The sequence below is a fragment of the Capsicum annuum genome, chromosome 7, assembly GCF_002878395.1.
Source record: "Capsicum annuum cultivar UCD-10X-F1 chromosome 7, UCD10Xv1.1, whole genome shotgun sequence".
In the NCBI taxonomy this organism is placed as follows: domain Eukaryota; kingdom Viridiplantae; phylum Streptophyta; class Magnoliopsida; order Solanales; family Solanaceae; genus Capsicum; species Capsicum annuum.
In genome coordinates, this window is record NC_061117.1 from 209,870,728 (window position 1) to 209,881,906 (window position 11,179).

The 11,179-nt window shown below is 33.2% G+C and overlaps 1 pseudogene; it reads left to right on the top strand.

Annotated features, from left to right (window-relative positions):
* Window positions 1–7,825: 7,825 nt before the first annotated feature.
* Window positions 7,826–9,655, top strand: LOC107878432 (annotated as a pseudogene).
* The last annotated feature ends 1,524 nt before the right edge of the window (window positions 9,656–11,179 follow it).

Below are 11,179 nucleotides of genomic sequence, written 5' to 3' on the forward strand. Positions count from 1 at the left end.
CGCTGTAAAAAACTGCAGTAGTTCTACCAACTATCAATAATAATAAACTGGTAAACTATACCTATTTCCTGAAAAGAATACCCTGCTCCATCGGTGAAATCCAACACGTTCAAGATATGTGGCGACTCCTAGAACCATATCTCTTATTTGATTGAAGTGATCACTAAACACATCTACATTGTATGCTTTTGCTGTCTTAAAAAAGTGGTGGACAACGCTTCTATTATGAAAATTTTTTCGAATATTTTATCCAAGGTGTCTCATGCAACAACCATAATAAGCTGAAGGGAACACAACTAAAATTATCTTTCCAATACTTGGATGTCTGTCAGAAAATATGCATAATTCAGGAGTATCAAGTACAAAGCTGCTAATTTGTTCAAAAAAAATATTGTAGGAAGCATCACATTTAGAGTCTACTCTGCAAAATGCCACTAGAAAAATATGATTCTGCGCATCTTGTGCAACCACAGACAACAACACACCACCATACCTACTCTTCAAAAATGTCCCATCAACAACTATGACTTTTCTCATTTGCATAAAATCAAGAATCCAAGCTCCATATGCCACAAAAAAGTACTTGAACCTACCATTTTATCAACCTACAATGCCGTCTTACTTCTCGAATTTGATATCCTAAGCATATGACTGTATGCATCAATCTCTCCGTATCCATGCTCATGTGTCCTTTTTACCAAAGACTTTGCAATCTCGCTACCCATCCAAACCTTCCAATAACTTACCTTACAACCCAATTCAATACGGATGAAGTTCTTTAAATCTTTTGTAGATGGACCTTTACCCTCAGAATACTTATCGTGGAAGTATGCTCCAATTACTTTTGCTGTGGCATGTGATTTATGACTTGTAAGATGTTCCGAACCATATGTGTGCAACTTTTCTTACTTTCTAATATAAAACCTATCACAATTTTTTAGCTTCACAGCTCTCAACCTCCACTTTCACTCAAGATGTACACATTTGTAGCAATATACAGAATTGGAGTTAATCACCTTCTTGTTCTAAATTTTTTCTTCACACAAGCAATTTTCAACGCAATATCTAATTCTTGTTTATTCTTAAATGACATATATACCATTATAAAATCCCATTTCATCATCTCGAGCATGAATAGACTGAGTTGATTGTGTAGTTGCCAGTGTATTACTGTCAACTTCGATTGAAGGAATCTGTTGGCCTGCAATTTCTTTATCTGAACATTCATATCCATCCAACCATATTCATTATTTAATATTTATTGGTCTTGAGATAAATTATAATTCTCCGCCAATATTTCAACCATGTATACTCTTAAAATGGGTCTGCATTCATCTTTCAAATAAGTACTCAAACTACGTTGATCATTTATTCTAAAAGGAGCAGTCTTTTATTTTTCACCACAACTGTGCATATAAGTGACATCATTATCTTTCAACTCACAATTTAGTTCACAATAAGTAATAATTTTATTCGCAAAATCATCATATGCGACATCTCGATGCACAATCATCATTATCGTCTCGATCATTTTTTTATTTTTTCAACGCCAAATGTAACAATTGTTGGAATTAACTCATTCGCCATGATAATCAATCTCTAATGCTATTTTGTCCATCACTAATAATCTTGAAGGTACCTGAAGATATTATGATTTAGAACAAAATAAATTGATCACGATAGAAAAGAAAAAAATTGCACCAAAATATCACAATTGCTGTAATTTATTCAGCAACCGCTTCATTAGTTGCAATAACAGATACAAAAATTGCTATACATTATTCATCAACTGCAATATTCTGTTTCATCAATTGCTGAATATATTGCATCAACTACTGTAACAAATTCAGCAACTGTTGAAAAGATATGCAGCAGTTGCTATGATTAATGAAGTATTTGCTGAATAAATATTCAGCAATTGTTATCTATTTTTTAGTAGTTGTTTCAATTGATGAAAAATTTGCTGAATAAATTACTCAATAACTGCTACATATTTTTCAGTAGTTGCTGCGTCTATTTCAGCACCTGTTGCAGCAGTTGCTGAAACATATGTTGCAATGGCAAGACCAAAAATATAAAGTTCAAACTCAAAATGATCAAAAATTACCTCTTAAGTAATTTTCAATGCTGCACAAACAAAATTTAGGTCAAAATTGAGCACTTTTTTCCTCTCGAGAAGAAGAAAAAGAATGAAGAAGAAGAAAAATGCGGGAGAAATTGTTGAGAGAGAAAAAAGGAAAAGATCTTATTTTATCCCCTTTTAGAAATTAAGGTTTAAGTTAAAATTTAGGTTAAAGTGTAAGAAATAAAACTTGAGGACTTATTTAAAACAAAGTCAATTATTATTAAACTCTAATTATAAATTTGTCACCTACACTTAATATTTAAAACTTGAGTCACTCTTTTTAAATTTCAATACTTTTTTGTCACCCTTAATTAAATAACCCATTTTAGACATCATAGTGGTGATAGCTTTCTCTAAAGCATCTACCCTAGCAGTTAACAAGTTTATATTTTCATGACAAAGTTTACAAGAAGACACCTCAATGGTGGATGGGGTTTTTTGAGGACGCAAAACATTCTCATTAATCAGAGATCTTCCTACTCTAAAACCACCACTAAATCACCAAGTCCACTAGTAACAAATGGAGAGGATCCTCCTCCTTTTTCGGCACTAAAACCACTAGTACCTCTATCAACATTTGGAGAAGAACTTCCTCCTCCATCACCAACAACACTACCACCTACAACAACTGCCCTTGAAGGGTCCAAATTCCCCTCAACAACTATACAATCTCTTTTGATTGCCCAACACCGTTCAAATCTCTCTCAAGCTTTTCAATCTCTTCATCTTTATTTAATTGCAAAGGTACAAACTTAGTAAGGAAATCCATCTCCATCTCACTTGGTGTAGGACTTACCATGGATGCACAATCTACACGTAAAAAATAATAATATGAAAATATAATAACACCAAGCATATAATCCTACAAGAATATTTCAGAAAATTATCAAAGGCAACATATCTGTCAGACAACATTTTCTATGGAGTCTTGTTCTTCTTTTGAACGTGGATGGGTAAATAGTTGGTATGTTCACATCTGATTGATTATAATAGTAGTAGTAACATAAAGTTGGTCTTATATTGTTGTTCATTACACACATTATTGCCGGTCCTCTAAACAAATTTCAGTTTCAATAAATGTAAATTCACTAACGGGCTTAGTTACTTGAGTACACATACATATAATCACAAGACTCCTCACGAGTACCGTTTCTGCTGTATGCAATAGTTTCTTATAAAGAGCATGACTATCTTCATTTGAGATATTCAATAGTCTTATACGAGAAAAAATATTTGACCTTTACTGGCACTGAGCAGTTTATTCATATAATTCTTCAGGCTGAAGCACTTGTAAAAGCTCAGTAGGATATTGGAGAAGCCATGGGAAAACGGGTCTAGCTTTTGTCAAGTTAACAAAGTTTAAGACAGAGCAAGCAGTTAGTGATTCACAAAGAACAAGGGCTGGAGATACGAAGAATGTAGCATCTGTTTCTGTTAAGGCAAGCAGACTATACAGGGAGCTAAATGCACAAACAGTCAAACATTTTGTAAGTTCCTACTAGCATAAAAGCTAACTTATATAGATGCAGCCAATATACTAGACCAGACAAAGTTTTTACCTAACAGTCAGAAGACGTTAAAAAGGACTGATATCAACACTGATTTGAATATACAAATGCATATTCAAAAGTAGAAGAAAAATAAAGAAGAATCACTGAAACAACATTTCATAAAGTCGGTGTCTTTGTCGAAAATAACATATATTTGAAGGTGGCTGTAACAACACTGGGCAAAATTAAAAAAATCAGACAAAGAAAAGAATGAGAACAACACGAAAATAAAAATATAAGATGATGCTTACCGAGTCTTTGGGGGGGTCAAACAACTCATTAATCTCAACAGATATGTCATTAGTCGCTGAAAGCCATCTATGAATTCTCAGTGAAGCCATTTCTTCTGAAAAAATCTTAAATTTTTTTCGGAGGAGAGGAATAGCCTCAAATATCCAACACTACGTAAAATAAAAATATTAAGAGAGCCAGCTCGGAATAATGAATGGACCCAAAATAATTAAAAAAACAAATATGGAATAAAATAAAATTTGCCATGAAAGCCTATGGAAAACCATAAAGATTGGAGGTCTTCACATTTGGATTGACCGTCTTCAATAGGTACTCAATTGTAAGATCATAACTTACACTCCCCCATGGATGGACAAAAAATGTGCCTCTATCAGCTGAGAGCAAAACCCATTCAGATGAAAGTTTCATGTTCAAATCTTCTACACAAAGAAAATTGTGCACAAAATAGAGCAAGCACAATGACTTCTTTACACTTTTACGAACATCCTCAGATTTGATGTGTTCAATCAACTCCTTCTCTTTGCAAGTTTTTCCCACCAAATCAATAGTTTGTTGTCTTCTTCTTAATGCCATAGTTGACATTTTTTCTTCATCATACACAACTTGTAAATGACAATTCAAGCCAGTGATGATCACAACCTCTCTCATGTCAAAATAAATAGGTATGCCACAATAGTTTATCCAAACTTTTTTTTTCTATGACTTATAATTTTACTTTGAAGAAGTTGGTAAACTAAATTCATTTGAAATCATATATTGATATTGTTAGGTAGGTTTAAGTACTTTTCGAAAATCGAAGATTTAAAGAACTTTGTCAATTTTTGATCTTCTAAAATCTTTCTAAACTCAGAAAAAGACTGACCCAACTTAGACTTAACATTAACAGAGCCCATCAAACTTGGATACCTTTCAATCAATGTCTCAAAGCTGTAATTCAAATACCTAATAGGCTTGACAAGCGAGGTATCGAGTGAAGGACTGGCCGGAGAGAACTCAACAATATGAGATGTCTCTTCCTCCAAGATAGGTGTATCGTGCCGGTGTTTCATTCTCTGTTCATCCTCGAATTCTCTATTTTCACCTTCTGCATTTTCATGACTTTTGAATTTATCATTTGAGGCATCTACATTAGTGGAAGAAGCATCTGTTCCACCCGCTTCTTCGTCTTTTTCTTCCGTAGACTTCTCCAACCTTGTGCTTCCTTCTTCTTTTTCTATAGACTTCTCCAACCTTGTACTTCCATCTTCTCCTATAGACTGCTTTAATCTTGTGCTTTCTTTTTTTTCTTCTTCTATTTGTCTCTGTTTACTAATTCGTCTTCTTATATTTTTAGAAGTAATAGCAATTGTTGCTCTTCTTTCCTTGGAGCCATTGAATCTACACCATATGATATAAAATAGAAATCATTAATTATTCTAATCACCAACAACAAAAAAATAGTTAACATGAATAATTACAGTAAATCTGCAGTAAATGTAAGGATGATACTAGTAGACACTGTTAATGGAGAGATTTATCTTTAGAGCAAAATGAATAACATCTCTACTATTCTAGATCAGTTTTTCAGATGATGATACTAATAAAATTTAGTGATTGTTCATCCCATAGAATACAAAGATGCATTTTTAATTTAAGATGCATTGTTTTGTAGATAACAAATTGGCTGCATAAAAAGAAGATTGTGAATACTTCAAAACTGAAATTGCTTACTTGCTTAACCTAACTAGATGAAAAAATTGTGATAGATTTTCCAATTACTCAAAATTTAGACATTATTACATTTCACAGTAAAATTACAGCTAAAGAATAATTTTTTTTGGTTAATTGAATTGATTCTTCAACTCACCCAATTCAAAACTTAGGCAAACATTACACTTTTATAGCAATGTTACAGCTAAAGATTCCATATCAATTGAACAAGTTATTCAACGAGAAAATGGCCAAAAGCCCCTCCTCCCAACCTTTACTCCAAATCCCAACTACACATTTATACTTTGCGGGGGTCCTATGACCCCCTTGAATTATTTAAAAATGAAATATATGCCCTTCTAAAAACTCATACCCAGATCTGTACAATTGGGTGAGCTACACGCGCCTATCAGCTTATGCCACGTAATATTGTTATTTTTTTGATATAAAAAATTATTTTTATCCTACTTTTTTCTTATTTTTTTTTATCATTTTTCAATTTTTTTCCTACTTAAATCCATGGAATCAAAATCATTGCCAGCCAAATCTACAATTAAAGATGTTCAAGACACTACTCTATCATCATCCAACTCATCAAAAACTTGCTCTACCTCTATCGCATTCCCACATTTAGCATAAAGATCCAAAAGGGCATTTACAACATGTACCTCAATTCACTCTTACATGAAGATTCAAAAGAAGATGATGACTTCATCTACCTTCAATTAACCCTCACTAAAATTTCACCAAATAACTCACTATCCCTCACAAAAGCACCCTCTCCCATTCCCTTCGATACTTTTCCAACATTTATCTCATCATTGCTGATAAACCCAAAAGATGCCACAACTCAAAATTTATTCTTGATGCTAAAACAAACAATTTCAACAAACCCCACAACTCAAAATTCAACAATTTCAACAAACCCACAACTCAAAATTCAATCTTGATGCTAAAACAAACACAATCAAGAAGCCCACAACTCAAAAATCAATCTTGATGCCGAAATAGTGCAAAAAATGCTTAAATATAAATATTGATTTTGAGATATAATATTGATTTCATGGTATGGAATCGTTTCACTCGATCCGGAATCCTAATGAGACATAATTTTTTGAACTAATTTTCACTTTTCATCAGAAATTACTCCAAGGACCACTTTAATCTTTTCAAATTTATGAGAATTGTGAGATGAATATGTGTGTAATTGTTTATGGGGTTGGTGCGTATCACTGGTATATTTATTTTGAAACTGATTCGGTGGCCGGAAAAGCTTCACCAGCGGCTGTGAAGCCATTCCGACGGAAACACTTGGGGTTATTTATCCTTTTTCACAAGAAAAAAAATTAGTGAGTCTAAAAATGATAATTAAAAAATTAATGGTAAGAAAAGTATTGAATTTGTGGTATAAATGAAAATGGAGATAAAAAATGAAGATGGAGATGTGAAAGAGGAAGATGAAGATGGTGAAGGAATATTAAAATGGAGAGAAGGAGATGATAAAGGAATAAAACAAATAAAGGAAAAAATAAAAAATGCATATATATATATATATATATATATATATATATAAGAAATGTGAAAATAAAATTTTTATTTTTATTTTCGATGCTCACTCTCTCAAAGAGAGTGAGATACACTCGTTGTGCCACGTAAGTATTCAGGGAGGTAATAATATCATTTTTAAATAGTTCAGAGGGGTCATAGGACCCCCGCAAAGTATAAGTGTGTAGTTGGGATTTGGGTTAAAGGTTGGAGGGGCTTTTGGCCATTTTCTCGTTATTCAACAAATCTTAGAATTTAGGTTATTTTCAGGTTAATTGGAATGAAAAATTAAAGATTTTAAACAAACTCGAAAGAGGAATTTTTATTAAATTTTTAATATAGTCTTGATTAGCCATTTCAAAAAGAACAAACACAAAAAGGACACCACAAATCTCAAAAATCTAAATCCATTTTTTCAAAATCAACACATTCTTATAAATGAATGAAACCCACCATATTGAGAGTAAAGAAAATAATTTTACCTTGAAGAATCAAAATCCTAACTTAGATCGAAGATAGCGATGGAGATGGTGATGACAACACAAGAAGACGGAGATGGCGACGGAGGTGTTTGAGAGAACCGAGAGAGAAAGTTGAGATGTTGTATCGTGTTTTCTCTTTGTTTTTTAGAGAGAAAGAATTATGAACCCAATTCCAAAAAAAAATGACAAATGACCCATATCTTTTGATTGTTCTTATTTTGTATTTTTAAAAAGTTTAAAAAATTTATAAAATTACATTTTAACCCCAATTTACTTTAATCACTAATTAAAATTTTTTTGACTTGAGATGATCAAACTTGTCACCAATTTTAAAGTTATAACATTCGTACATTTACATTCTTTGCCCTGCAAATCAATTAAATTTAAAATTCATTGTGTAGTTAGTAGATGCAAATTTTAATTTACATAACATATTGTTACCTATTGGTCTATATTGACAGCCTTGTTTCAATAAAGACGCGCAAATGTGAAGTTAGCTAGTGTAGATCTGAAAAGTTGGAATTTGATTAGTTCTTGGATTGATTACAAGAGTGAGGAGGAAAAGTTGATGGTGTTCTTGAGTAACTCTAGTTCAAACCTAAATAACCAATCTTGATAGTTGATATTGACTTGTCTGATAATCTAAAAGCATTTACGTATGTGGGGTTTGCTGCTTCTACTGAGGGGAGCATTGAATTGCATACTATCGAGAATTGGAGTTTTCAGACTTTTGGATTTAGCTGTGTGAGGACGAGGAGCAATCGTGATCCTCATAATGTTTCTGATAATTCTGTGGTTGTGAAGCCTCCTATTGTTCAGGATTCTGAGCAAACATCATAGGAGTCTTGGTTTGGTTTTTGGAATTGGTGGTCCAGCTTTCTTTTGTGTTGTTCTTGTAGCTTTTGGCTGGATTTCTTTCAAGAAATGGAGGGGTGTTAACACAAAGAAGTACTTGCCGAGCTTGTTACTGGACCGAGGCAGTTTTGTTACAAGGAGTTGAGGTCAGCTATAGAGAGGATTTCATTCGAGCAAGATTATAGGTAATGGGGCATTTGGTACTGTTTACAAAGCCTTTTTCATGGATTCGAGCTCTATTGCTGCAGTGAAAAGATCGAAGCACAGTCACGAAAGTAAGACTGAGTTCGGGGCTGAATTGTCGATTATAGCATATTTAAGGCACAAAAATTTAGTTCAGCTACAAGGGTGGTGCATTGAGAAGGGAGAATTACTTCTTGTTTACGACTTTATGCCTAATAGGAGTCTTGATAAGGTGCTATACCAGGAATCCAAGCATGGGAATCCAATGAAATGGCCTTATAGGTACAGACAGTATACCGGTCTGTTCTGACTTATTTACATCAAGAATGTGAGCAACAGGTGATTCATAGAGACATAAAAGCAAGCAATATTATGCTTGATGGGAGCTTCAATGCGAGGCTTGGCCATTTTGAGCAGGCAAGGCTTATGGATCATGACAAGAGTCCGGTCTCGACACTTAGATACCTTGCTCCTGTGTACCTGCAATATGGATAAGCAACAGAGAAAACTGACGTTTTCAGCTAAGGTGTGGTTATACTAGAAGTGGCTTGCGGGAGGATACCAATTGAAGGATCAGGGAGTGGTCATGCAATGGTGAATTTGGTTGATTGGATTTGGAGACTGTACCCTGAAGGTAGGATTATTGATGCAGCAGAATAAAGGCTTAACGACGACTTACTATTGCAATAGATGTAAAAGCTGCTACTGGTTGGACTGAGCTGTGCAAATCGTGATAGCAAGGAAAGGCCTTGTATGAGGAGAGTGTTTCAGATCCTCAACAACGATGCGAAGCCTATATATGTTCAGAAAGTGAAATCAACTATTAGCTTTCTTCACTAGCATTCCATTTCTGACATTTCCGGGACAATGAATAAAGTAACGCACCAGAACATGAGCTCGAAATCACACTAGATTAATATTGAAGTAATTGTCTTTTGAATTTTCTGCTAATTATAGCTTGTAGTTCTTTCATATTTTTTTTTTTGTGTCCAATTTTACATTAGTTTTGACTATCGTTTGAAATGAGTTCAAAGTTATCTATTTTAAAGTCACGAAAAATAACACAATTGCAAAAGCCGCAATTTCAATAAAAAATTACATATGATTCATAAATAAAAACTTACAACTACCATAGTTTGAACGGGCCTACAAATCCCCTTTCCATAACCTACAACATATCAGGAGCATTGGTGTCATCTGCATGTTGAGTGAGCATTGGGAACACACCTGCTTGTTGAGCGAGCATTGGGCACACCCAGTATGTAGCTGCTTGTTGAGCAAATACCTGACAGGTTGTAGTGCTGTAAGAAAAAATGTCGCCATAACCGTTCGAAAAGTAGCTGAACTTTTCTAAATAATTCTTATTCTTAACGCTGAAGTTTTATGAACTTTTCTAAATAATCATAATTCTTATTTCCACGATTCCATATGTCACAAAACACCGTCACCAAGGTTGCTCGTCCAAAGTTGGAGCAAAATTATGTGGGACTGGACTATAGGTATTCTTGAAAAGATGTGGAATATATACATCCTTGAAAAGATGAAGGAAGGGTCATCAAAATTCGTAAGTGTTTATTATCAGTTTGAGCTATTCTATATTTTTTATTCTTAAATAAGTAATAAGTTATTTTATAACATCAGTTTTTATACTTTTTATAAAGGTGTTGGTGGGTTTTTAGATAAATTGTTGTGAGGTACCAAAATTCGCAACCCATTTCATTTTTTAGGAAAAGACCCGGCCTTCTTGGTCCATTATCCACTAATATGCATGCTTCTTTTGCACCAAACCAGAGTTGTGTATTGACCAGTTCGGTTCAATTTTGTGTATTATTGATTCAGTTTATCGATTTTGAATTGTAAACTCATTAAACCGATAACCAAATCAATAAGATATTCATTATCAATTTTATATTAATTGATTTTTGGTCCTTAACAATCCGATTTGTCGATTTTTGAATTGTAAACACGCTAAACTCGATAACCAAACTAGTAAAATATTCATCATCATTTTTAGATTAATCAATTTTTGGTCCTTAACAGTTCGATTTTCGATTTAATCAATAAGAAAATGCTCCTCTAATTTTATTTGTTTTCTCTTATATATCTTCATTTGTTCTATACTATCTTCATGCATAAAGTCTAACACAAATTACAAGCACCATGACAACAACTATAAAATGTAAAAGACAAGATGGTAAGTCTTTAAAATCTAATGTCACTATTATATTTTAGGGATAAAAATATAATTTTAAATAATCTTATTGGATTATCAATGTAACTATCAACTAAAATCTTAAAATCGAAAACCAAATGAATAGCCTGAAAAAATCCACAAAACCATTTAGAACCCATTAACGCAATAACCCAATAGCGATAAACCAACAATTTTTTTGGTTCCATTTAAATACTCACAGATCGTTTGGTGTGAGGTATAAGGTATTATAATTTTGGAATAAAATTTAACATGATCTTATCATGGGTATTTATTCCACAATTTA